This window comes from Camelus ferus, chromosome 27 (assembly GCF_009834535.1).
Source record: "Camelus ferus isolate YT-003-E chromosome 27, BCGSAC_Cfer_1.0, whole genome shotgun sequence".
Classification (NCBI taxonomy): Eukaryota; Metazoa; Chordata; class Mammalia; order Artiodactyla; family Camelidae; genus Camelus; species Camelus ferus.
The window spans coordinates 14,506,748-14,533,438 of NC_045722.1; the positions used below are offsets into that span (position 1 = coordinate 14,506,748).

The 26,691-nt window shown below is 54.3% G+C and overlaps 1 protein-coding gene across 4 annotated transcripts in view; it reads left to right on the plus strand.

The window, feature by feature from the left end:
* The first annotated feature begins 4,912 nt into the window (after positions 1–4,912).
* KLHL25 (kelch like family member 25) overlaps positions 4,913–26,691 on the plus strand; it is a 30,122-nt gene continuing 8,343 nt past the window's right edge. For 2 of the 4 annotated variants that reach the window (XM_032469417.1, XM_032469418.1), the window contains exon 1: positions 4,913–5,063. The gene's annotated coding sequence lies outside the window, so the exon portion shown is untranslated. Of the gene's footprint in view, positions 5,064–17,674; positions 17,727–26,691 lie in introns of those variants that run through there. The other 2 variants (XM_006178548.3, XM_032469419.1) reach the window with 2 other exon arrangements.

The window sequence follows — 26,691 nt, forward strand, 5'->3', positions numbered from 1 at the left end:
AAAAAGGCAATAGTCACTCCCATTAACCAGGAGAGGTGGTTTTGGTTTTGGTATTTTGTGGCTCAGACAATGCTTGTGTTTGCTGTGTTCGGACATGATTATGGAGCGGCCTTGTTTTTGTCTTGCCCACCATGGTCACAGAGGGGCCTTGTCTGATGCTGATGCTCTGCTGAACTGTTTAAGAGCAGAGCAGCCAGGCCAAGCTGTGCGTGCAGGGCCAGCTCCCAGACGTCAGGGCTGCTTTCTCTCTCTATCAACATATATATCTGTATCTATTATATATGTGTATCTATATATCTATATCTCTCTCTATATATAGATATATATATAGTATATACAGAACTTCGGGTGGAAGTAAGTGCTTTGGAGATAAGGAGTAGGGCTAGGGGTTGCCAGGGTAGGGAATGTGGTTCCTTTGTGTTTGTTTTTGTGTTTTTGTTTGCTTGTTTTTTTACCTCACAGTGTTGTATTGCTGTATGGTTTGCATCATAGTGATTTAGTTACACATGTATATGAACTTACTCTTTTTCAGTACGGGTTACTATAAGCTATTGAATATGGATCCCTGTGCTGTGCAATAGGACTTTGTTGTTTGTCTGTTCTGTACATAATACTTTGTATCAGCCAATCCCAAACTCCCGATTTATCCCTCCCTCCCACTTTTCTCCCCTGGTAACCATAAGACTGTTTTCTGTGTCTATGAATCTCTTTCTGTCTTGTAAATAAGTTCCATCGTGTCATCTTTTAGATTCCAGGAATGTGGTTCCTTTGAAGCAGGTGGTCAGCAAGGCCATAGGGGAAGGTGACATCTGAGTGGCAACTTGAGGACGCAGGGAAGGAACCACGTGGACATCTAGGGGAAGAGCTTGCTGGGTGGAGTCAGCAAAGGCCCCCGCAGGGAGTGTGGGTTTGGTTTGTGTGAGGCCTGGCAAAGGGGTCAGTGGACCTGGAGCAGAGTGAGTGAGGGGCAGGGAGGTGGAAGGTGTGTGTGAGGGGTGGTCTAGGCCAGATCAGGTCAGGCCTGTTGGCCAACGTGAGGACGCTGACCTTCACTGAGTGAGATGGGAGCTGCGGGAGGATTTTGAGGGGTTAAAGGACATAGATTATGTTGTAAAAAGCCCCCTCTGGCTGCTGTGTTGAGAATGGGCTCTAGGGGGCACAGTGGTGGGAGATGCGGCTGGAAGGCTGCTGCAGTGCAGGGGGCAGGGGAGGGGGGGTGAGACAGTGGTTTGGCGCTGCCTGGTGGGGGCAGTAAAAAGCGGTAAGTGCTCAGACTGAACAGGGGTTGGAGGTGGGGTGAGACAGAATGGTGCCAGGATTTTCTATCTGATCTAAAGATTGCGTTGTCCTTTCCTGAGATGGGGAAGCCCACTGGAAGAGCAGGATATCTTTTGCCAGGTGTATCAGCAGTTCAGTGGGGGCATGTTAAGGTGAGGGGCCCTTAGACATTCAAGCCGAGATGTTGGCTAAGCAGAGGCACCTGTGGGCCGGGAGTTCCTGGAGAGGTTGCGTGGGATTTGGAGCTACCAGTGTTTATGTGCACACAAGGCATGGATCGAGATGAAATCAGCCAGAGTGTGACTGGAGGTAGAGAAGAGGTGTTGTCTATCTGCCCTCACTTCCCAGACCCTCCAATATTTGGACATCTTGGAAGTGAGGAGGAATCAGCGGAGGAAACTCAAAAGGAACATCCTGAGAGGTGGAAGCACCAAGAATTCTATCATCTATTAATAAATATGTATTGAATTCTGCACATCATCTCAGAATGTCTAAGACTTTAGATTCTGAACTACAGGAATACGGACAGATGGCAATGCCAGGAGTGGGGAAAAAGGTGTTGGCTAAGACTGTTGGTCAACACCAAGAGTCTGTTCCCTCTTTCTTGGTGAAAGAACTCTGACTTTGTTTGGAGAGGCAATGCATTCATATAAATGTCTACGTAAGATATAAATGGAAGTATGTGGGATTTTTGCAGCCTGCTTGAATGGAGCTAACACAGTTTGGAGGCTCACATCTGCTTTTCTACCCTTATTCCTTTCTGCTGTCTGAGAGATTGACGTTGTAGTTGGAGCTTCAGCAGCCATCTTGAACCAAGAGGCATCAACAAATGGAAACCAAGCATTAAAGATGGTAGGATGGAAATATAGGCACCCATGCTCTTGAGAAGTGTGGAGTTGCTAACCAGTCATGGATTACTTAACTTTAGATTTATTTTGCATAAGCAAGAAACAAACTTCCATCTTTTTAAAATTCACAGTTATTTTAGGTTTTCTGGCATAGTATAGCAAAATCTGATTCTAACTAAGATGAGATTTATTCACAGGATTTCAAAACTGTGTGGACAACTTGTGTGAGGGAACCAAGTCACCTACAGAGTTTGTCGTGGTCCCTGCCCTCCCAAAACTCCCGGTGTAATGGGGTGGACTAACAGGTATGTGGGTCATTATGACATTGGCTGGTAGGGGCTATGATGGGGTTACGCTCCAGGGTCTACAGTGAGGACGGAGACAGATGGCAAAGAAAGCTCCGTCCTCTCCATTCCTTTCAAATCATATCTAAAACCAATGACTCAACACGTGTTCTTGGTCTGATTTTGTTCCCTTGCCTACATTTAATTTTAATATATTCCAGGACCTAATTTAAGATTGGAGTTGAAGAAGGGAAAAATGATAATGTAGATCAGATTTTAGATGGTTGGCACTTAGAATTTCTCAGAGAACCTGAATGGAATAATTAGCAATGGTTATGAACTTGCTAAGAGTCAATTTAGTTCATGGAGCTTTGTCCAACCAACAATTACATAAATACTCCAGCTCTAGAAAATCGGCAGGAGGCTGAAACTACAAATGTGATCTCTGTCATTTCTTTAATGGATCAATTACTTTGATGCTACCTTCCCCCCTTGGGAGTCACCTTAACAGCACACTTGGCTAGCTTCTTACCTCTAGCAGGCCAGGACTGCTCTTGGATATCGGAACTCTTGTGTCTTACCCTCCCAGATCTAAGCTAAATGGAGAAACAAATCTATATTGAGCACATATTAGATGCCAGTCCCATTACATGTGCTCTCTTATGTAATCGTTACAATACCCTGAAAAATAGGTGCTAGAATCTTCCTTTTGTTACGGAACAAAAGTTCGTGTGCCCGATGCACCATAAGGCCAAACAAACCAAAATGTTGGACTTTGGAGCAGCTAAAGGTTTCGGCCAAGCAAGGAGGATGGGCAGCTCATGCTTGAAAAACTCGAACTCCCCGATGATTTGGAGGGGAACGTATAGGCAAAAGTTGGGGTGAGGGCTGCAGGGTGTGAGACTTTCTCCTGATTGGTTGGTGGAGAGGTAACAGGGCAGTTTCGGAATCTTGTGCTCAGCCTAAAGTTGCCATGCTTCACTCACGTGGGGCCTTAGTTCCTGCAGAAGAACTCAAAGATATTAAGTATATTCCTTGAGGAGGAACCAGGACCCTGCCCCAAGGCTGCACTACTGTTGTTTCACTTTTCCTCTGCATTCCCTCCTTTCCCTGAGGGAACTGTTTGAAGCTGCCTTTAGAACTCAGGGAATGTCAATGAAGGAGGCTGAATGAAGCCTATGCCCTGCTAACAAGAAATGGGGGACACGGGAAGAATTTGTACCAGGGAGGACCCCACAGGGTCCTGCTGTGTCACTTTTCACCAATAAGAATCCAACACTCAGAGAGCCTTGAGCAATCTATTTCCAGTCCTAAACAGCTCTTGAGGGGGTAGAGCTGGAATTCAAAACCCTTTCCTCTATACCATACTGGTTCCCGCCACAGTGCCTCCCCTGGTGTCTTCCATATCATCTTACAGCCTTTTAAGCCTGGAATCTCTTCTGTCCAGTCTAAACAGCTTTCACCCATGGGCTCTCCTTCCCAGTTTCCACCAGTCAAAATCCACCCTTCCTCCAAATCTTTCCTGCAATCTCTTCCCCCTCCAGAAACCTTCCCTGCACCTCCCATCAGTGTGACCTCTGCTTCTTGAGAATTCTCCCGCCCCATGCTTGACTCTTAGAGCACTTATCTTCTGTACTTTACAAGGGCAGGGCTTTCTGTATCCTTAAGTGACCTACCTAAATTATCCATTTTCAGTGGGAGGTAGAAAAGAAATACATTTATCGCACACATATTTTGTCATAGGGGTTTGTCTTCTTTAATTCCGCGAAGAATCCTATGAGGACTTTTTACCTGCCACTTGACAAATGAAGAAGTTAGGTATACAGCAAGCAACCTAAAGTGGTGGAAAGAGATGCAAACCCAAAAGGCAAGAAGGAGAAATTAGAAAAAGAAAAGACAAGTGTTTTAAAGAGAAAAAGAAAGAAAAAGAAAAAAAGGGAGAAATTATAGATCATTTTCCCCACTTTGAGCCTGGCATATTGTACAAGCGTCCAGTAAATGTTTGCGGAATGAATTAATGAATGGATGGATACATGAATGAATAAATATTTGAACTCTGGTTTACAAAAGGGACTTAGAAATGACAAGGGTAGGAGAGCTGAAGTACCCTGAAAAGTACATATTCCAAGTACAGATGGGGTTCAGAGGCTAAAGAAAACCCCAAACACTGAAACAAGCCCAGAATAAAAAGAAGGGGTTTCCTTAACACTTTCACAACTAAAAGTGGGGCTCCGCAGACCGGAAATATTTGCAATCTACAAAGCTCTCTCCTTCGGAAAGCTCTCAAACACCGCAAACTTCGGCCGAGGGGGCGGGCAGGCGTCTGTCCCTTTAAGAATCTGGTCGAAGTCCTTTTCCTCTCCCTGACCCGCCCCCTCGCGGAGCCGGAGCAGCCCAGAGCCCACCCCTTTCTCTTGCGAACTGAAGTACAGGTTCGGCGGCCCATCCGTCATAGAAGCGCCGCCTCTGATTGGCTGCGGGGCGGGAAGGCCGGAGAAACTAGTTTGCTGGCGGTGCCCGGGCAGAACCGCAGAGGCAGCGCGGTCGGCGGCTTTGGCGAGCCGGGGGAGGGGAGCGGTGGCAGCGAGGGCTGCGGAGCCTCGCGCGGGCGGCGAGGGGCCTCTGAGCGCGGCGGGCGGCGGCGCCACGAGCGGTGAGTACCGGGGTAGGCTGGGCTGGGGGCGCCGTCCTGGGGCCGGTCTATTTGCGCGCCCGGCTGCCGCCACTGGCACTTGTCACCCCCACCCCCCACTCCCGAGCCGGGACCGGGGACGCCGGGTCCTGCGCGCCGGGCCGTGGGAGCCCCCGGCAGAGTGAGCCTTGTGGGTCCGTGCCCTGGGAGCAGCAGCAGGGCTGGAGTACCCGGAACCGCCACGGCCACCGGAGGTCTGGGCGGGGGAGCTGGAGACCGGGACAATGGTAGGGAGTGGGGACTGTAGTCAGCCACCCCCTCCCCAAGCCCGCTCCTCCTCCCGCCTCGCGCGTGCCTGGGGAGCTGGAGAGGGTATTTGTTGAAAGCTCTGAGCGAGGGAATGAATTGTTTTGCAAATGGATGTTGCGCGCGGGAGCTGCAACTCTTTCCCCTGGGAGTGCTTGATTCATTGAGTCCACAGACTCTCTTTTTAAAAAATTACTATCGATCCTGGAAAGAGGAGGCTGCCTGTCTTTGAGGATGCGAGCGGCCCAGCTCTGCGCCCGGGGACAGGCGAAGTCCCCGCGCACTTGACGCCGAGGGCCAGATGGCTGCCTGCCTCGTGCAGAGCGAGGGCCCAGAGGTTTAACCAGGGAAAGATCGTCCATGCGAACCGTCCGCCGCCCCTGGACCCCTGCCGTTTATGTCCCACTTGACGGGGCTCCTCGTCTCTGTTTGGAGAGCTTTGGAGCAGCAGAGGGAACGGTCACATACCCAAGTCCTGTCCACCTGTCTCCTGGGGTGTCTGCCACCCTAGCAGGTCCAGAGCAAGCCTGTCCTCTTCTCCCCATCTTACCCTGGCTCGAGAACCCCACATTGGTCACACCCCAACTCCATTCCCCACTCTTGGTTGCTTAAGAAGCTTTCCCATTGGAAGACTGCTCCCAGGGGCACCATACGCTTTTTTTGTGCTGCTGCTTCAAAGCCCCCAAAGTTCATTACCACTATCTTTGAACGAAGGAAAATCTTTGTAGAGACTTAGTCAAAGGGATTGTGGTTGGGGCAGACGCAGGTGCCTTGCCGGTTTAATCCGGGCTCTCTTGGTCCTGCTGGGTTGCTTTGGGCAGAGGGAGGGCTTCCTGAGCTTTGGTCCTCCTTGGTGAGTCAGGGCAGAGAAGGCCCAGTGTCTGGGCCTTTTGGGTTCACTCTGGTGGTGTGACTGAGGGAGAGAAGTTGCCAGTGGCACGGGAGAAGAGGCGGGAACCCATAGTCTTATCACTGGCCAGAGTCTGGTGACTGTGACTTGGGGTTAGGCCCTTAGGGACCCTGGGCCTGTCTCCCTATTCACGGTGGGGCTAATGCTCAGTGGGCCCAGGTGTGCTGTGAGGGCTGCTGAGGGTGGTTGGTGAAGGCTTGCTTTTAGGGGCTGGGGAGAAGTAGGACCCAAGGTCCACCTCACTGGGGGTAGGTTTGGTGTCCTTCTAACATGGGGTCCTTGTGTCCCAAAGCCATGTTTTTGGAGGTTGACGAGCCAGTCTTCTTCCAGGCCTGGCAGCTATCTCAGTCTTGAGTCATTCTCCTTGACAGGAAGTGACTCTAGGGAGGTTGTTACAAGCAAGGTAGGGAGAAGCGGTAGAGACCTTCGTCCTGGGCTCGGGCTGCAGCCGGATATATGTTGGTGGTGCAGAGAGAGCAGTGGGCGAGTTGCACACTCCACTCGGAGACAGCTTTGACGCCTCTTAGTAGCATCTTAAACCATTGGGCACTGAGTGTGGGACAGGAGAGCAGGAAGGAAAGAGGACGATTACCCAGGCCTTGGACTTCGCCCACTGCAGTGAAGGCAGGCTTGGTTCTTCCCATCTATCACTGTGATGAGCCAGGTGGTTGGAGCCAGTGTCATTTACTGGGTGGTTTGCTCATTCATTTGTTAATTGATTAATTGATCATAATTTGAAACGTCTTGACTGGGACCCTGCCTTTGGGGAGCTCCTGGACCCAGTCTGCGGCTGACATGTGGATTAGGGGCCCTGACACGTGGAGGTGTGCACAGTTTCCCCAGTGATAAAGGCAGTGAGGGGCGCTGAAGGGATGCAGGATGGGCACAGGTGGAGAGAAGATGCCTTGATTAGGTAATGATGAGAAAGTCATGTCACAGGCCACGGCCTCCCCCCCATACTCACACTTGTCCCAGAGGCTAGTTCATTGCTGACCTCCAGGCAGGTGCAGGTTGAGGTTGGGCAGGACACAGGTGGGAGGCAATGGAAAGGTTCACGCAGGGCTGTGGTCTGGGCTGTGAAGTCAGCTGTCCCAGGAGACCCCAGGAAGATGCGTGGCTTCTGGATAAAGCCTCTCTGCTTGGGGGATCCCAAGGGATCCCGGGAGAACCCACCCCAGCAGCACCAAAGACTGGCCCATCACCTGAGCCCTTAATCCCTCTGGGCCAGCCATCAGTGTGGGTGTGGCCTGGCCAAGGAAGGGGCCAGCAGAGCTGGCACGAGAAAACAGAGTGGCCAGACACAAATGAATTGGCTGATTAAGATGCTGGTTTTCATCTAATGTGGTAAATTTCATAATTGAATTGCCTCAGGCAGCCAAGGCTGTTGAAGTGTTTTCCCAGCCAGAAAACACTTAGTTGGAACATCTGGGGGGTGGGGGCGGGGGCGGGGAGAGTGTATGAGTCCACAGCTTTTGCTCACAGCATCCCAGCAGGCCTTTCCCCTTAGGAGTCTGGGTCTGTCCCCAGGTGATGGAAGTCAGCCCAGCCTCCCCAGCAGGTTCCACTCCCTTTCCTGGACCTCCTGCCCTCTGAGCAGCGGTGCTTCCAGTCCCCATCTAAAGGTGGCTAAAGCTGGTACTGGTCACCTTCAGACACTCACCTTGTCAACCTGACTACAGGTCCCTTGGCTGTTAGGACCAGGGAAGAGGGACTGTGTGAATGGGGGACAGAGAGGGCTCCGGAATGCAAGGGCTCCCTGTTAAGTCTCTTGGGCACCAGGTCAGGGGCAAGAGCATGGGCTTGGGAACCAGACTTGGGTTCAAATGCTGCTTGTGTGTCTGTGGTCAGCTCTCTCCTGGGGCCCCAACCACTGCCACCCACCCTGCCCCCTTCCCTCTAGCACCAGTAGACTGTTCTTTCTCACTGCTAAACCTTTCCTTCCCAGCCCCCAGTGCCCTTTTGGATGAAAAAGTGATAGACAGGTGTGGCTTATTAACCTATCTGTTCTGTGGTCTCAGAAATCCAGTTTAGTTGGGAAATTTCACTGTATTTTCTGTAGATACATAAAAATCTCCCCAGCCACTCCCCCACCCCCCACAGTGGTCTCCTGCACCCCTGGGTTGGACAGAGTTTGGATGAAGCTCTCTGGACCACGCTGTGTTTCAATGGGCTGATGCCCAAAGCCAACTCCACCTCTTCACCAACTGTCTCACAGTTGGAACCCTCCCACCTGGAACTTGGCAGAAGGAGCACTTAAGTGGGGGTCTGGAGTCCTGTCCTGCCCCTACCTGGCTGTGTGACTTCTTGTAGGTCCCCTTACCTTTCTGGGCCTCAATTTGCTTTTCTTTAAAAAGGGTAGATGCTCTCCTGTGTTGCTATTAAAATGTTTTGCTGTGAAATCTCCAAAGTGCTTGCAACCTCTGGTGTTAAGTAGTTTGATAAGGCTTGAGTTACTGGCATAGCTCTCATGGGCAGAAAGAGTTTGAGAGGCAGCCAGTGGAGTGCAGAGGGGCCAAGTTAGAAGGCAGGAGTCTGGTGTTCGAGTTCCAGCTCTTCCTCTAATGGGTGCTGTGGGCTTTTGGGCAGGTTGCTGTCCCTCTCTGGCCCCTCATTTTTCCACTTGTAGGATGAGAGGGGTCCAGTAGGCAAGTACCCCCCTTTTTTTTCCCTTTCCCAGTGAGTGAAAACTGAGTCAGACCTTCTCCTCCCTTGGGCCTCTCTGCGTTCCCTGCCTCTGCTCACTGCCTTGGAGTTTGGGGTGCAGGTGTGAAAGGCCTGCAGGCACTGGGTGCCGTGGACAAGGGGCTGGTGAAGCCAGAGGACTGGGTCAGAGAAGAACCAGGCTGGGCCCAGTCGAGGGTGGGGGTGGTGGGGGGTGGCTTGTTTCCCACAATTGGTCTGGCTGGTCCCGGTGAGGGAGCTGGGCAGCAGGTGTGGGTGCACTTAGGGTGACCCGCTCCGGAACCAATGGGGTGGGACCTAACCTGCAGAGTGTTCCCTGGGCAGAGAGCCCAGGGCCACTTCTGAGAGGAAAAATGGACAGAGAGCTCCCAGGAGCAAGAGGGATCAGGAGGGAGCCCAGGGGGCAGAGGCCAGGCTCCCCGCCTCCTGCAGTCACACTCTCTGCCAAGGAGGCGCCTGAAAGACCAGTCTGATGGCTCCTGTGGGGAGGCAGGAGGCGGGGGCTGAGCAGGGCCGTGGGAATACTGTGTCACCTGCCGCCAGAGGGTGAGCCAGGCTGGCCGTGGGTGTCACTCCTCACCCACCTCTGTCTGCCAGGAAGATGCCTTCAACCCTCAGCCATCCTTCAGAGTGGGATGGAAACTGAAAGCCGTGTTTATTTTCTACCTGGGCCCCCAAGGAGAGGCTGATCGCAGATCAGTCTAGGCTGAATGGAATTAATTTCCTAATTAAGATAAGAGAAGCTTTGCTCATTGAAACCCCAGCATGAGCTGCCTGCCAGGTTTGTCTGTGAAGGTGTGAGGGCCAAGAGACGGAGGAGGTCTTTTTCTAGAAAGCCCCAGCAGCTGCACCCAGCATCCGGAGTTCAAGTCCTGCTGTGCCCTCTCCGGGCTCGCAAGACCCTGGCAGCTAGCACTCTCACTCGTTAGCTCCTCTGTTGTTCCTGGCCTTGGGAGGGAGCAAGACGTGTGGCTCCATCAGGCAGCAGACATTGATTTAGCGTTTTCTGAATGGCTTACCCTGGACTAAAAACTGGAAAGAGAAAGTCAGGTTCAAAGAGGGGGCCTACTCGGAAGGTTGGCTTCTGGCAGGTGAGGCAGACAGGTAGGCAGGTGTGTGGCTCAGCGCCAGGTGTGAGTGGCCTGCCAGCAGCCTGCCTCGGTGCCCTCACTGGACACGGGAGCAAGCGGACTATCATTGGGGTCACCGTTCTAGATGTGTACAGTGAACGGTTTTTGCCTTCTGTTTTCTGCCAGGCTCTGTGTTGCAGCCGAGAACGGAGCAGGGTTCTCCCCTCACCCCGTCCTGGAGCCCCCATTCACCAGGGGGAGCAGACAATAGACAGACCACATGAACAGAGCTGTGGCTGGGCTGCGGGAGGCGGACAGAGAGGTGCAAGGAAAAGGTGGGGCATCCATTTAGACAAGGAGGTCTGAAGAAGGCCTCTCCGGGCTGGTGATGTTTGAGCTGAGACCTCCAAGATGGTGAGAGGCAGCCACGGGAAGGTCTGAGGAAGGGGGTGCCAGGCTCAGAGTGGGCAGGTGCACAGGCTGGGACATCATGGGTTGGGGTGGGGGTTGAGATGGGACCCAGAGATCTGCTGCAGCCGTTACGTTCTGGAACCTCCTGATTTGTAAGGAGGCTAAGGAAAACAGGTTTCTTTTAAGTTGTTCTTTAATTTCAGCCGTGCAGTGGGAGATTCCCTTTATGCGCAGTACGCAGCAGCAGCGCGGTGTGAGTGGCCCCATCCTTGGTGTTTGTCGGCGGTGTGGTCTTCCCCCTTCTGGTCCCCCTTTCCATACACAGATTTTGTTCTTACGTACTTTGGGTCACCCTCAGTTTTCCACGGCATTTATCGCTTAGTGTATAGTGGTGCTCTTTCCCTTTTCATAGCTCCGTAATATTCCCCAGTGCAGCCAGATGACCACCTCTCATCTTACAGCCTCCTAGCCGGAGACTTTGGGTTGTATCTGATTCCCCTCCCTGACCCCCCCCCCCCACAACCCGTGAAGTCATGCGCATCCTTGATCATACATCTTTCTGGTCTTTAAATTTTCGTTGTCAAAGCCCAGTGCCTTTCACAAAGCCTGAGCCAGTTGACTCCCCTGCTGATGGTGTCTGGGAGCCCATTTCCCGACACTCTCACCCATACTTGATGTTACCCCCAGTTTCCCTTTTAGCTAATGTGATAGGGGAAAAATGGTCTCATTATTTCTTTAAAAAAAAAAGAAGGGTGATCCAGTGTTTTCAGGCTTCCTCTTTTTATTTTAATCCATCATTGTTTTTCCAGAAGATCAAGGCTTAGCGAGTGCTGGCTCTGCCTCTCTCTGGTCTCCTGATCACGGCTAGGGACTCAGTGAAGCCGTCGCCCGCCCTGTCCCTGCATACTCATCTGTGAAATGAGGCCCTTTTAATCCCTGCCCTGCCCCCTGCCAGGCTGCTGCGCATTGTGCATGGGAAAACATTCCTGAAAGTTCATTTTATGCTAAAAAGCTCTGCAGACATCATGGGTTTCACTAGTGAAAGGCAGAGATCTGACGCCTGGAACATTTGAATGGATGCGAGTGTTTCTAAACAGCCAGTGGGTCCGGGGAGGGGGTGGGGTGGCCTGGCAACCCTGAGATGCAGAGGGACTCACCCAGCCTCGTCAAAGAAACGAGCCAGGCGGGTAGAGCTGGTCCATGAAAAGCCTCAGAAAGGGGTATTGGCCACTGCAGACTGATCCCCCATTTGTCTGTTGGTAGAGGCCAAAGGCTGGGGCTCCTAGAACTTTGTGAATTTCCACGTTTATTATGTTGGGGGTCCATGTCTATTTTCCTGTAACAGAAGGCTTTAAAATAAGCAAAAGATTGACAAAAGGGCCCTTGTACTTCATCTGGAGATTGAAGGAGGGAAAGCTATTGGGACTGATAAAGGAAATATGGGATCCGGGGCCAAGGAAAACCAGGCCCATGTTTTCCATCAATCCCACAGGCCCCACAATGGGGGAGCCAGGAGGTTGGCAGCCCAGTGGTGGCCTGGGCCCCTGGAGGAATTCATCGCTGCTGGGTTCAGGGGCCTGGGGACATTTTAGCCAGGCTCTCTGTCCTTCCCCAAGTGGGCTCGAACAGAGGGGCCCCACTTTGGGGGGCAGCATCCAGGCTTGGCTGCAGGTCCCCTGCTGCCTCCTGGGACCTCAGCCCTGGTGGGGGCTTCTGTCATCCCAACCAGCGCCACCTGGTTGGGACACCTGCGGGGGCACTAGGCCGTAGAGAAGGTGGACAGATGTGGGGAGGGTGATAGCAGACAAACAAGGGCACTGAGGGGCCCCCCAAAGGGCTTTGGTCAGGAGGCCTCCTGGCTGCAGGCGCGTTTCTGTATTTATGACGTTTCCCTCCATTCTGAAGGTTGGATTCTGCATGTAGGGAGTGAGAGGGGAGTGAGAGGCCCTTGCTGGGCCCCCCCATTGCCCCCCCCCCCCAGCTTGCAGGGGCCTTGTGGAGTCAGAGCAAGATTGAGTCTCCAGGTTTCCTTTTGGGCACCAGGATCAACTGGTCTGCCCGTGTTGCGGGAAGTTGCAGGTCTATTTTTACCACTCCAACTGGGCCTTTTTACTGGAAGGTACAATTACAAGCAGAATGTCAGGGTTTGGCTGGTCAGTTGAGCCCTAGGAGGCGGCCGCAGGCAGAGGCAGGGACCACGGCATGGTCGGTGTGTAAAAGCAAGACTCATCTGCACGTGGACGCTTACCTAGCCTGGGTGCTGGGTGGCTTCCTCTGAGCCGCTTGCAGTGTCTGCAGTTTTCCTTTAGGCAGAATAGGGCCCCTTGCTGGGATTTGCCTGGGTTGGTGCACCTAAACACCTTAGGATTGGCTGGTTGTGTGACTATGAAGCCGATTGCCTAGAAAGTTGAAATTTTGTTAAATGAAATTGTTGCGAACCTACTATATGATAGCCTCCCTGCCGAGTGCTAGGGGCAGAGATGGGTAAGACCGTGCCTGCTCCCAGACGTCACCTGTGCAGCATTAAGGATGCAGAAAGTGCCAGCCGCCCCCGAACCTGGTAGGTTTTTACTTTATATGCATTATGGCTGGGGGCCAAGCAGGGCTTCTGTTCGCTTCTGTTGTTACGTAACAGATCACCACAGACTGTGTGACTTGACATCTGTTTGTTAGGTCATAGTTCTGTGGGTCAGAAGCCTGGGCTGCCTCAGTTGGGTTCTCTTGCCAGAGAGTCCAAGATCCACATACCAGCTTGACTGGGCTCTTATCCCGAGGCTCTGGGGGAGAACCTGCTTCCAGGCTCATTCCATTCAGGTTGCAACAATCAAATGCCCGGTGGTTGTAGGACTGACGTCCCCTCTCTTCCCTGGCTGTCGCTGGACACTGATTGTGGTTCCCGCAGGCTGCTGCAGTCTGTGCCGCGTGTGGTTCCCACCCCCTACTGCTCCCCACTTACACCTCCAAGTCGGCAGTGGAGCATCTGTTCTTTTCCTGCTTCAGATCTCTGACATCCGCTTGTGCAGTCATCTGGAGAACACCATTAGGTCATGCCCACCCAGAGAGTCTCCCTCTTTTAAGGTCACCTGATTAGTTAGTAACATCATCATTAGATCTGTAGATCCTTTTGTCATGTAGGTAACACGGTCGCAGTCACGGGAATAAGACCAGGGGTGGAGATCAGGAGGCCGTCTTTGAAATTTTGTCCTGAGGGCCAGTGCCAACAGGGGTTGCTGCAGCAACGGTGTTGATAATAGTAGCTCTCACAAACGGAGTGAACTGTGCGTGTCCCACTGTGCTGAGCTCTTTATGTGCATTCTTTCATTTAATTCTCAGGGTACACTTTGCTGCAGGGACAGTTACTTTCAACTCCATTTTCCAGATGAGAAAATTGAGGCTCAGAGAACGTAAGTTTCTTGGGCCAGTCATACAGGTTGAAACAGCAGTGCAGGGACTGTGGGGATTTGAAACCAGGCTGAGCGCCTAACCACCCCGTCAAGCTGCTCAAGGCCAGCATGTCAGTTTGATTCCTGTGATTTAAGGAGAACACCGTTTAGGACGGGATAAGAGCTGCTCTTTCCCACCCAGTATTTAAAATATTTAAATATGAAAAATACCTATCATGTTGCAGGTTAATGCGGCAGACCTGGGGGCCTCTCATGTGGATTTTTTTGATTCTTATTGCAGTGGTTACTGTGATCAATCCCATTCAGCAGTATCATTGAACATCTGATGTATTCTAGGCAGCAAAAGGGACACAGAACACCAGCCTTGAGGAGTTGGAAATAACAGTAAGGGCACAGGTACATGGTGACCAGAAGGAATAAATAATGCTGGACAGCAGAAGGACTGACTGTCCCAACTTTGCAGCAAAGGGCCGACGGGTGTTAGAATGTTAATCGCAGGAGACGAGACAAAAATGCTCTGTTTATTGTCTGCCGCATTCCTGGTGCACAGCACAGGGCCAGCACAGCAGGTGCTCAGAAATTACTTGTCAGGTTCATTTTTGTGTGCGCAAGGCCCTGTACGTGCCAGACAGATGTCAAGTCCAAAGGAGGTGGTGATCCTGAAACAAGAGGGCTTGTGGAGAGAGGGAGCCGGGCTTGCGTGGGAGAATCAGGAGGTGGGGGGAGCTGGAAAGGCCCGAGGTGCCCCAGCGGGTGGTGGGGGAAGGGGCCGGGGAGCAGACTGCACAAGACTGGGTGTCAGAGCCTTGCTGACGGCTTTGGAGCAGGAGGGATCGGTGGTCGGAAGTGAAGCATTTGGCACGTGGTTGCCGGGAGTGGGAAAGACTGGGAACGTGGCCCACGGCAGCCCAGCCTGCAGCGCGAGGTCCCCACCTTGTTTCTGGCGTGGGACGAGCCACACGAGGGACCTGGGAAGGAGGATTTAGTGGAGCTTGGTGGCCAAACGATAAGCTAAAAATGTATCTGAATGAGTTGCAGTTTCTGGGCACCCATGTATTTGGCTCTAAATACACGTTATGTGTGTAATTTCAAGAGACCAAGAATCACCAACTGCAAAGCCCGAGGCAGCGGCCCACACTCGCCCTGCAGTTTGCCGGCTCGGGCCCTGCCTCTGCCAACCACCCAGACCTGTTGTTTGGGGGAAAATGAGGGGTCCTGTGGTGAGAGAAAGGCCTCTGATGATGGAGGGAGGGAGGGAGAAGTGGAGCCGGCTGGTTCTTCAAGGCGGTGATGGGGGTGGGCGTGTGTTCAGAGGGCCGGCTTGGGTGCCCACACGTCCGCACACTGGGGAGGGGCTGAGACCCTGGGCGGGGGGATTCCACTCCCACTACCCACCACTTTGTGTGGAAGTGTCTTTCTCTGAGTTCTTTAAAACAAACACGGTCAATGTGGAGGATGAGGGTGCTCTGCTGACTCAGTGTCCTCGAAGCGTGGCCAGGGAGGGTCCCTGGGGTTCTTCCGGGGTTCACGAGGTCCAGAACTTCTCATGTAACACCCAGGTACTATTGGCTTATTCACCCGTTCTCTTTAAGCGCATAACTCCGTGAACCAGCGTTTTCCAAATGACCGGTGCACAGAGTTATGAAGTCACTCATGGCTAAACGAGCCGTTCAGAGTGCAAGACAGCCCCGGAGATCAGACGATCCTGGAGGTCAGACAGTCCCGGGGCCCGTGGGTTCACTGACGCAGGCTCAGGCCCCGCATCGCAGCGAATCTTGAAGAAACTGCTGCTTGTCAGGTCTCAATGTCTTAACAGAAAAGGCACATCCACAAAGATCTGGAAAGGCTTTTAAAATAGCCTTCACTTTCCAACCACCTGTCTGTGTGAGGCTGGATTTTCTTCTAGTCCTCAGTGAAAACAGTTTATAACAAATTGAATGTAGAAGCAGGTCTAAGAATCCAGCCACTATTCTCAAAAAAAAAAAATTTTTTTTTGAAAACAGATTTATGAAAAGTAACTTATTTATGCTCACATTTAATGAGTTTGTTGTTTTTGTGTTAACTAGTATACGTTTTAATTTGTTCTCAGTTTTAATTTGGAATGTGATAGATATCATAGGCCAAACCACATAAATGGTTGAAGTCTCTTAGGGTCCTCAATTGTTTTTGTTTTCTTCCTTATATTTCCTTTTTTCTTTTTAATTAATGCATAGTCAATTTACAATGCTGTGTTTCTGGTGTACAGCACAGTGATTCATTTATACATATATATATATTCCTTTTCATATTCTTTTTCATTATAGGCCATTACAAGGTATTGAATGTAGCCCCCTGTGCTGTACAGTAGGACCTTGTTTATCCATTTTATATAAAGTAGTTTGTATCCAAATGCCGAACTCCCAATTTACCCCTCCCCCTTCCCCCCCGCCCCGTAATCATAGATTTGTTTTCTGTCTGTAAGTCTGTCCAGTCATTTTTAAATTGTGAAATGATCCTGAGACCAGACCATTCGAGAACAGTTGTGCTACCTGAAGCCCCTGCAGAGCGGGGCCTGGGGGTGGGCCCTGAGCCCAGCTCTGTACCTCCTGTTTCCCCCGCTTTAGTCCCTCGGCAGTCCTGCAAGGCTGGTGTGATTGTTTTCATGCCCGTTTTACAAATGTGGAAACTGAGGCACTGAGTATTTGAACTTTCCAGGCACAGGCCTCACAGCACGGAGATGGCAGTGGTGGCAAGCGGGGACGTCCCAGACTGAGGTCCGCCAGGCAGGGAGGGCGGCAGATGCCTGAGAGCAAGCCTGTAACGCAGGCCTGGCCTGCATCCTCAAGTTGTCCGCTGTCCATCGCAGCGGGCACTCTCCACAGTGGCCCTCGGCCTGGCTGGAAGGAGGTACCCCTCCACCCGCTTCCTCCTTTCCTGAGGCCCCAGAGGGAAGAGTCAAGTTTGCTAAGTGGCTGCGAGGCACTTGAGAAGTCAGGTGTTTTTCATGGGAAATAAGCATCTCTTCTTCAGGCACACACCACGTTGGCAGCTGGGAAGGTGGTTCTTTTTTATAAAGAGCCCACGTTGTGCCATTTGGGCAGGGACTTTAGAACGAAACAGCTTTGAGTACGGAGGTTGTGTGTGTACCTCTCACCTTCTCTGTGCCTCAGTTTGCCCATCTGTACAGTGGGGACAAGAAGAGGTGTTATAAGCATAAAGTGAAAGAAGGCATTACAGCACCTGGCGTCGAGGCTGGAGTCCAGCAAGGTTTAAAACAAAGTGACCCTACCTCAGGCACGAGTCCGGCGGGTTTGGGGGGTGTGCGGTGAAGACAGCCTCCCGGTTCTCCTCCCCGGGGGTAGCTACCATAACGAGTCTCTCCCCCAGCCCAGCAGAGACAGTGTGCGCCGGTCCCAGCAGGTGTGTGTGTATGTGACGTGTCTGTGTGTGTACCTAGGTGGTTGGTTTTTAACAGGTGTGAACGGTGGCATCCTGCTCACAGCGCTTTTCATTTTAGCCCAGAAAGCCAGTTGCTTGCTGTATATTTATCGTTCTGTGGTGCTCCCCTGTGTGAATGAGCCCACGTTTATTTCCCTGGGCCTCTTAACCCGTGAACACTGAGGCTGTTTCCAGCCTTTCACTCGCAGCCAAAAGGAGATGCGCAAGTGTGGCCGTGGGCAGGATCCCCAGGTGTGCGGGGGCTGGGGCAGAGGGCACGTGCGTATGTCAGTCTGGGAAGATCTTGCCAGCTCGCTCCCCAGCCACACTCCCTGGCCCTCCGCCCTCCGTGGGAAGGGGAAGACAGAGCTGTGTCCTGGGCGCTGGCAGCTGAGGGACATTCCCGCTCTGGTTGGACACCAGCACTGCCAGCCTAGAGTAGGACGAGGCCGCTAGAGCACAGGGAGGGCGGAACCCACATGCGGTCAGTGGCTGGTGCTTTACTATTTCTTTCTTTTCTTGTTTTTTTAATTCTGTTCTGTGTGTTCGTTTTCCTCCCAGGCTGTCACTCCAGGTGGCTCATTGAAAGTGATTATCTAGGCCAGAGTGCTCTTAATGGCTCCATCTGCGGGCCTCTGCGAATCTTTCAGGGAGTGAGACAGGAAGAGAGACAGCCTCCCTCCAGGTCCCCAGGCGCCCACCGCCCCCCTTCAATTACCAAGGGCCCTGCCAGGCCTGCTGGAGAGGGAGGGACCCAGGGCCAGGAGGGGGGCTGCTCTCTGCACCCCCTTTGTTTCTCTGTCTGGCTTTGGCCACGTGAAAGGAAACAAGTTATTTCAACAGATGGGTGAACCTGAGCGCCGAGTTCTTTGTCCCTCTGTGGTTAGAGCAGTGGTGTCTGTTTCCTTGGCCCTGCTCCCGTCTGGAGCAGCAGGTGGGCTCGTGGACCCCCAGCTCCAGGGGCCAGAGACAGTCCAGGCCGCCCCACCGAGCTGAGGGACGGCGGGGCGGTGGAGGCCGGGCTGCAGCTGCCCCCTGTCCTGCCCTGCCGAGTGCGGAGGGCTCTGAGCCACCCCTCCCGTAGCTGAAAGAAGCCTCTCTGTTGCAGGGGTGGTTTCATTAAACATGGCAAACAGAGCTTGTAGGACGGCATGACATCAGACATGTAATTCTTCTCCAGAGTTTTTATCTCGAGAGAATACAGTAATTCCACATAAGCAAAGACACTGTTGGCTACAAATTCAAAAAACTAGGGATGAATGAATTAGGAAGTCATGGCGGTTATCTGCTTCACAGACGTTAAAAATTACAGCTGACAACCCCAGAGACCCTGGCCCGGTTCACGAGGAGCGGATGACCGCGCATCCCAGGGCCTGCGCGCGGGCAGCCCCTAGGCCCCCTGTGTCCAGTGGTGAATGAAGGGTGGGAGTATGCAAGCTGTGTGAATCAGTTTTTAAAAATGTGAAGTAACATGCTGTAATTGCAACAATGTAAACTGTCTGTCTGGGGATAAAGGATGAAAATAATAAGCCAAAGTGAAAATAGTTATTCGGTTTGCAGTGTTTCTCAGCCTTATCACTCCTCTCACCCCCCAAACCTTTTGGACCTTTTGTTCCTAATTGCACTCGACACGGGCCCCCGACCCGTTGAATTTCAATACCAAGTGCACTGTGTGTCTGTGCTTGCTGTATGTGAATCTGTGCTTTGTACATAAAACAAATAAGAATCAGTGTTTGCTCCTCAGGACAGAGCCCCTGCTCTCCACCCCCCCGCTCTCGGGAGAACATCTGTGCTGGGTCTGAGGTTCCCTGGGGTTGTCGTCTTTGTGTCTCACGCTTCACTTCTGTGCTGCCTCCTCAGGAGAGGTGACGGAGCCCCTGAGGCTGCCTGTCTCACTTGGTTGGTGGAGCTCACACTCAGAACTGAGGATCCTGGGCAGAAAAGGAGGTGCCGATCGACCACGGCTGCATCTGCTGGGCTGGCCACGTGGCCCAGGCGGCCCCTCCTGTGGCAGGGCGTGACTGCCCACGGCCCCCTGCGCAGTGTCCTGGCCTGTAAGAGGCGCTCAGGACGGTGCCTAGCACAGAGTCGCTCAGTCACTGGTGTGTTCGTGGTAGGGCTGTTGTCATTCCCGTTCGTCTCTGAGCTGCTGTTCTCTTATCTGCAAATGGCAGAGCTAGCAGGACAACTGGGAGGATTGCACTTCTGTCCTGGGTGAGTGAAGCCACGTGGCTGGTTTTGGCCAGTGAGCTGGGAGCAGAAGTGTCCTCCCAGGCCAAGCACTGAGCTGTCAGCGCCACACTTTCCAGAGCATTCTGTCTTCTCCTGTTGGCATGGTGACTGGTGGCACTGTAGCTGCTCTGTTATCTGGGTCCCTGGGAGTGGCAGTGATGAGAGGAACCCTCTCTTTCCCTCCCCCAACCACCAGTGAAACCATAAGGCATGTTGCTTGGGCAGGAAGTAAGTCTCTGTCCCTGAAGCCACGAGGTTTGTGAGATGTGAGATGCCTGGCACAGTGTGGGCACACGGTCGTCATGCACTGTGTGGCTCCCTTCCTGACTAGAATTCCCTCCTGATTGCGACAGGTGTTGCTTCATCTCTCAGCAGAGTTTCGCAGGCCTTGACCCCTTACCTCCTGTCCCCTGCCTTCCCTGGGAAAGGCCAGTGCCGTGCGCCTGCCAGAACCTCCCCCCCGCAGCGCGCCCACAGCCCACGCCGGTCGAGTTGGCTCCACCCCCCAGTGTCTGTCAGGGTCATAGCTCCGGCTGCCGGCCGCCGGGGAGTCTGCCGGCGGCGTGGGCCTTGGCCGTCAGTCACTGAAGCGAAAGTGGCTGCCATTCCTCAAGTGCGCCTGACAGTCGTGTGCGTTAAGTAGAAAGGCTGGAGCATTTGCCTGCCCCCTGGGTCTGCAGGGACCACCTTCCTTCCCAGCTTTGGGTGCAGATGGACCACTTGCAGGGTGGTCTCAGGGTTCACTGCCCTCTAGGACAGAGTGTGTGTGTGTGTGTGTGTCCCTTTTCCGACGGTACACCGGCAGGCAGGATGCAGGCTGTCCCAGTGTGCTGCCGGAGGGGTGGAAGGGTTGGGGTTCTGCCCTGCGGGGGTGCACTCCAGGGCGGGCTGGCCTGCGCCCACCCTTCCTGGGGAGCTATTTGGGACAGGACAATCTGGTACTGCCTGAAGAGAAACCCCGGTTATTACCAAGCAGTGTACGGAGCAGGACCCTCACCCCTGCCCCGAGGCTCGCTCCATTCTAGAACTGCCCCCACGGCCAGCCCCTTCCCCTGCAGGAGGGGTGGGGTGGGGCTGAGGGCTGGGGTGGGCGCAGGGTCGCACCCAGCAGACAAACCACGTGAGTGCAGAAGGCGTGTGTTACACAGTTCCCACGGCTTGACTGCAGGTTTGAAATCTTTCACAATCAACAGCTGAAAAACAAGATCAAAAGAAATAAATACACAGAAAATATGAACAGTTTTAACCTGTTGTATTTGCAAAAGACATCAGGTATCTACAGTTTTTGAATAAATATATATGTGGTTGCTTTTTGTTTGCTTTTGGAAGAAAGGGCCATTGAACGGCAGAAACGACTAGGGAGAGGGCCCATTGTCCGATAAGCCGCTTGTATCTGGAATGATCTGTGGCCCTGATTCAGCTACCGTGGTCATACTGATTTCGCTTTCAGTTAACAGTTAGATCTGTCTGCTTCACAAGGTGCTCAGTCTGTTTTCCACTTGAAAATCGGGTAGCTGGCTGCCCCTGCGCCCCGTGAGCTCCCTGAAGTGTGTGTGTCCCCCAGACACAGGCAGGGCGGGGATTCGATTGGCAGCATCACGGGGTATCCGCTTGGAGCCCCGGGCCCAGGTGGGATACCTCATAGCATGGGGCCCTTCATTATCACATTTCCAGGAGTAACCCGGATCCAGCAGGCTGGGTGGAAACCTTGAGTTTTTTCTCCTGATTACAAAAATATGACATACTCGTTTAAAAAGTCAAACAACTTAAAAATGCCTAGAGTAGACAGTGAAAACCCCCTTAGCCAAAGTGGAGGTTAGGGTGGAGCAAGGTCAGGACTGTGCTGTGTGCTTTATTCAGTGACCGTGGTAATGACACAACAATAGTAAAGGAGCTGACCGAGTCAGCAGGAGAGGGCCAGGCTGTCCTAAATGCCTGTCACTGACTCTCTCATGCAGCTCTCACCGCAACCCTGTAAAGTCGCGGTTGTTTTCATCATCGCTTTATGGTTGAGAAGAATAGGCCCAGAGAGGCGAATTAACTTTCCCAAGGTCACACAGTCAGGGCGGGGCTGTCTCTAGGGACCCTGTTCCTACCCACTGGCGTTGAGCTTTGACTTCCTTCCCTCCCAGCTGCTTTGTCACAGGTGTGTCGGTATAGCCGGGCAGAACACCCCGATATACGGCTCCTCAGTAAATACCTGCTGCCCTCCCTTCTCCAGGCCGGGGTCTGCCTGCCGCAGCTGGGCCGTCCACTTCACTGGCACTGGGGCTCAGATACCGCTGGCCCCGAGTGAAGGCGCCCCACCTGCCCTTGGCCTTTCCCTGAAAAGGCCGATCGTTTCTGCCCAGGCTCGGCACCTGCTGTTTCCCCGCCAGAACCCCCCTTTCCCTGGTGTCACCTCCTGGCTCCAGTGCATCACTTAAGTTTCAGCTCACGTGTCCCCGCTTCACAGGGGCTGAGATGAGCCCACCACCGTCTTACCACCCCATGACCCACTGCCATTGTATTTTCTTCGTAGAGCTTCCAGGAAGTGACAGTGTCCTGTTCTGATTTCTTTCCTGGTTGCTGGTTTGTCTCCCGGCGTCTACACCGCCAGCCACCAGGGCGGGAACCCTGTCTCTGTATCACCATCTCCCCGCCAGCATGTGGGGACGGTTTGGGAAGCTTCTGGTAGATGAGCAAGTCAGAATCACATTACCTGCGCCTCCTCCCTGCTATGCCCCCACATACCCCACCCCCAGTGGGGCCCTGGGCTATTCCTGCTCCCTCCACCTCTAGCGAAGAACAAACAATGGGGTTGACACCTCATTTTGAAAATCCCTAACTCCTGGCTGGGGGTGGAAGGTGGGGAGGGGGACAGTCGGGCCTCCCAGAGAGCCCCCCAAAAATGCAGCTGCCTTCGCCCCAATGCGTCTTTCTCTGAGAATAGAGGCCTTCAGCTTAGTCACCAGAATCTTTGGACAGCTTGGCAAGCTTTCTCCTGAAGGTCTTACCTCTTGGCTATTTTGTCTCCTTGTGTATTTAGTTAACTTTCCAGGGAGCCACCAGAGAGATGGGCCGGGCACACTGCTGCTTGGTGCATTTTAACCGCCTCCCTGCAGGGAAGGATTGCAGTCTGGGGAGCAGAGGTGTTGTCTGAGGGGGATCAATACCTCTTAGCAGGATGATAAATTGCTCGTCTGCAGTGTGGCAGGGTCCCGCAGTTAATTTATGTGCCTCAAGTCCATCCAAGCCCAAGATGACACTTAGGAAATCAAAACATTCCTGTGATGCATACAGCGTGAGTGTGTGTGATTTATTGTGGCCCCGGACAGGGGGGTGGGGGGGCAGGCATGAAGACAGGTGTCCAAGAGGCTGGACAGACGTGATTCTGCAGCCACACTTTTCAGCGCTCACCCCTCCTGCCGCTGGGAACCTCTGTCTTCTACTCTCTTGGAACCCCCACCCCCACCCCCCAGCTCCTGCATAGGACTGGGTGTGTAACTGGTACTGGACACAGAATCATCTCATGGAACTGGTGCTTGGTGTCTGGGGTGGCCTGATCCCCGACTCAGGCCACCCTAGCAAGCCCTCGTACTAGTCAGGACTCCAGGTAGCATGTGACAGAACGTCTAGGGACCGACTGGCTCCGCTCAGCAGGGACAAGGGGCCCTGCTCTCCTCTTCTGTGCAGCTTCCATCTCGGGTGGCACTCCCACTCCCGGCCTTGGTTCACTGTCGGCAGCGTGGGGACAGAGCCTGCTGCGTCACCCGCAGTGGAGTGAGCATCGCAGACTCTCCTTGCCCATCCTGGTGTGCGCCCATCACAGTGGCTGGGAGGATGCTGGGGCCCAGTGATGCACTGCTTTGGCCAGCCAGGCCCAGTGCCCTGCCTTGGATCCCATTTGTCCAAACAGCCTGCAGTGGAGGAAGGTGGTTCCTGAGAACAGCGGGGGGTCAGGGCCAGCAGGAGGGGGTTTGAGTGTCCACCACACATGTCCATTGTCGCATCCACCCTGGCAGCATCCATGGTCTTCTCTGGGCCTGGAGGGCAGCCAGGCCAGCACAGCCGTGGATGTGGAGGGAGGTGAGCATTGTGCACTCTGTGTCTCCGCTTCATCATCCGGTCCAGGCAGCAGCCGCTCTGCGCCGGGTCCCATGGGTTAGCACCACACACCAGGCCTGCCTTCAGGGCAGATAAGCGGGTAATGCTGAGTTGTGGTGGGTGTTGTGAGGGCAGAAGTGGAGAAGGTGTGGGAGAGGTGACCGCAACAAAGTGGCCCCTCTCAGGGCTACAGAGTGAGCCATTCAGGAGAAATGTGATGGGCAGGGGAGCCTCCCGGGCAGGGGAGCCTCCCAGGCAGAAGAGCACGTGTCAAGGTCCCGAGGCCCAGCGACAAGTCCAGCGCAGCCTGAGGGGCAGCTCACTGGGACGTTCCAGGATGCGAGGACAAGTAGCCGGTGGGGACCTGGAGGCCACAGTGGGGACGCGGGGTTCTACTGCACGTGCTGGGACGTCCGTGGGGTTTTGAGCTGGGCGCGATGGGATCCAGGTGATGCTTTCCCCAGGCTCACTCTGTTCTCTGGGTGGCGCAGGCCGTGGAGGGCCAGAGCAGCAGCAGAGGCTGGTCAGGGGTTCCTGCGGGCCCGGGGGAGGGGCGGAGGTGGGGGGGGGGTCAGGTCTGGGACACACGTGGGAGGCGGGGCCACAGGACTCGGTGTGGGGTGGGTGTGGGGTGGAGTGGTCTCAGCACCGAGGAGGGCGTCGATGTGGGTTCCCAGGCTGCGGAGGAGCAGGTTTGAGGCAACAGGCTCCCAGGTATTTGCCCGTGAGACCCCACCCCCTGGAGTCCTGGCCATCAGGGCTGCTGCTGGGAGACTGGCTCAGGGCCAGGCGCCTCCCGAGAGGAGGTGGAACAGACAGGGAGACGGCCGGGCAGGTGCCTCTGCTCCCGGCTCCGCTCGGAGGAGCCCGGGCTGGCAGCTGTGTGGGGGTGGGAGCCCGCTTGGGTGTGTGCCTGTGTCTCTGGCTCCTGGCCCGCGCCAGCGGCCAGGCCTCTTGGTGCTGAGCAGTGCCGCAGCCAGCTCTGGGGCCCCGGGCTGCCCGCTCAGCCTGGCCCTGGGGGAGGCCGCCCCTTGACCTCATTCTCGGGGCAAACGTGGCTGCTGTTGGGGTTTGCCCTGCTTTGGGGCACTTTCTCAGTTTGGAGTCCTGCTTGGTCCTGCCCCAACCCCTCCTGAGGGGCCCTTCCAGGTCCCTTCCAGGGAGGCCTGGTTAACAGCCCCCAGAGTGGAGGTGGGCCCAGCCCGCACCCACTTCCCAGTGCCGGCTGCCTCCTGCATGGACCTGGGCCCCAGGGAGGGAAGCGTGCCATCCAGGGCCAGGAAACCTGAGAGGGCCTTTGCCTGACAGGCTTAGAGCACGTGTCCACATGTGACCCTGCAGGGAAGCAGGGCTGTCGCTTTCTGGCTGGCCCCAAGGCCAGGCCCTGCGGGCAGCCCCTCAGCCCACCTCTTCCTTTCCCCTCCAGAAGCAGGTACTAGTGACGTCCTGGTGACATGGCTGTAGTTAATAAGGCGGAGAGCTGGCATTCTTGCCCGGGGCTGAATCCAGGAGGAGTTTGACACCACACATGGGTTTCCAAACCTCTGCATTCAAGACCACATTCAGTTGGAGCTCAGAAGCAGCCTAGCTTCCTGGCTGGGCAGGGGTGCTGGGCAGGTGCAGTCAGGTGCTCGGGGACCCAAAGCGGGTGGGACCTGCAGAAAAGCAGGTGTTTGAGGATGGAACCAAGACCGAACCTCAGCATCAGGGCCCTGAAGTGTAGTCCTCAGAGCCAGTCCCCTGGGTTGGATACCGACCAAAGGCCATGTCTCTTGAGCAGGCCAGGCAATGGGGGCGGGATGGACGGAATGGACGGAGTCAGCCAGTGGACCGCACGTTTAGGAAAGTGTCTGATGATCAAGGAGGGCTGAGCGGAATGAGGATTTAGCCGTCACACAAGGTTTGGGGAACTGTGGTGAGGTCTGCAATTCAGGTTGGGGGTGAGCAGGGCAGCCGGTGTGCCTCTGCGGCCAGCTCATCTCCGGGATGTCCGGTCCCAGCGCCTGGCTCCAGGGTCAAGTTCTGCAAATGAGTGAGGGATTCCCAGAGGCCTGAGGAGGACAGGGACTTTGTTTTACAGAAGAGAACCTAAGTTGCAGAGGACGGTAAGGTCCCCCAGGGTGGGAGGTGGAGTGGGGACCACCGTGTACAGCCCTGTCTAAGGCTGACCTCTTCACCCCAGAGCCCAGTGGCCCACGGTGGCAGGTTTGCTCATTGGTGTCCCTGGCAGGTCACTGGTCCACAGTCTGCCTGGAGCTCAGGGGCAGGAGCAGCAAGGCCAGGCCCAGGCCCTGTGCCTTCCCTGGCCTGGCCTCGGAGCGGGGGCCTTGCCCAGGCAGCTCTGATCACGTTGTCTGTGGCTTCCCTGGTTCTTTGCCAGGAAGGGAGAGAGCAGCAGTGCACTTGGACGCTAGTTTACAGTTCAGTCCAGTGAAGCATGAGCTGTGGCCTTCCTTGAGCAGATTATTACTTAAGTACAAAGCTGACTTAGGTGGGGCCGGGGCTAGTTTTGCGGTTGGCTTTTTGGCCACTTTCTCTTGAGACCTAGGATTTTGCCTGCCCGTTGGCTGAGCCTGGTTTCCACAGCGTGGCAGTGGGTCCTGGGGTCGTGCCATTGGCTGGACTTTAATGTGCTTTGAATCGTCCACCTTCAGGCAGGTCATGAGCCTGTGTCTGTCCACCCCAGGGACCAGCACTTTGATCCCGAGCCCGGGGCCCAGCAGAGGAGGGCAGGCGAGGGGGCAGGCGAGGCCCTCACGGTGCCTGTTGGGACCAGGGGGCTCTGACAGCTGCAGGTTTTCCGGCTGCTTCGGTTGAGGTGAACTTGGTTCAGCTCTCACCGGGGCCTTTGTCTTGGCTTCCTGTGGTGACTTCAGAATTGAGCAGGTGTCCTGACTTGAGCCACTAGTCAGCTGGCCCACCTCGACACCTCCACAGCCTCACTCGTCCCGACTCTGGAGAGCCCTGGGCTGGCAGACGTGTCTACGCTGAGCGCCTGGGCTGGGATGGCAGCTCTTGGGGAACTTGCCAAGGACAAGGGAGGGTGAGGGCTGTGGCCAGACCTGCTTGGAGCCCAGCTCAGGACAGGGCCTGTTGGGGGCAGAGGAGGGCGTAAGGCTCTGTTGGTGTTT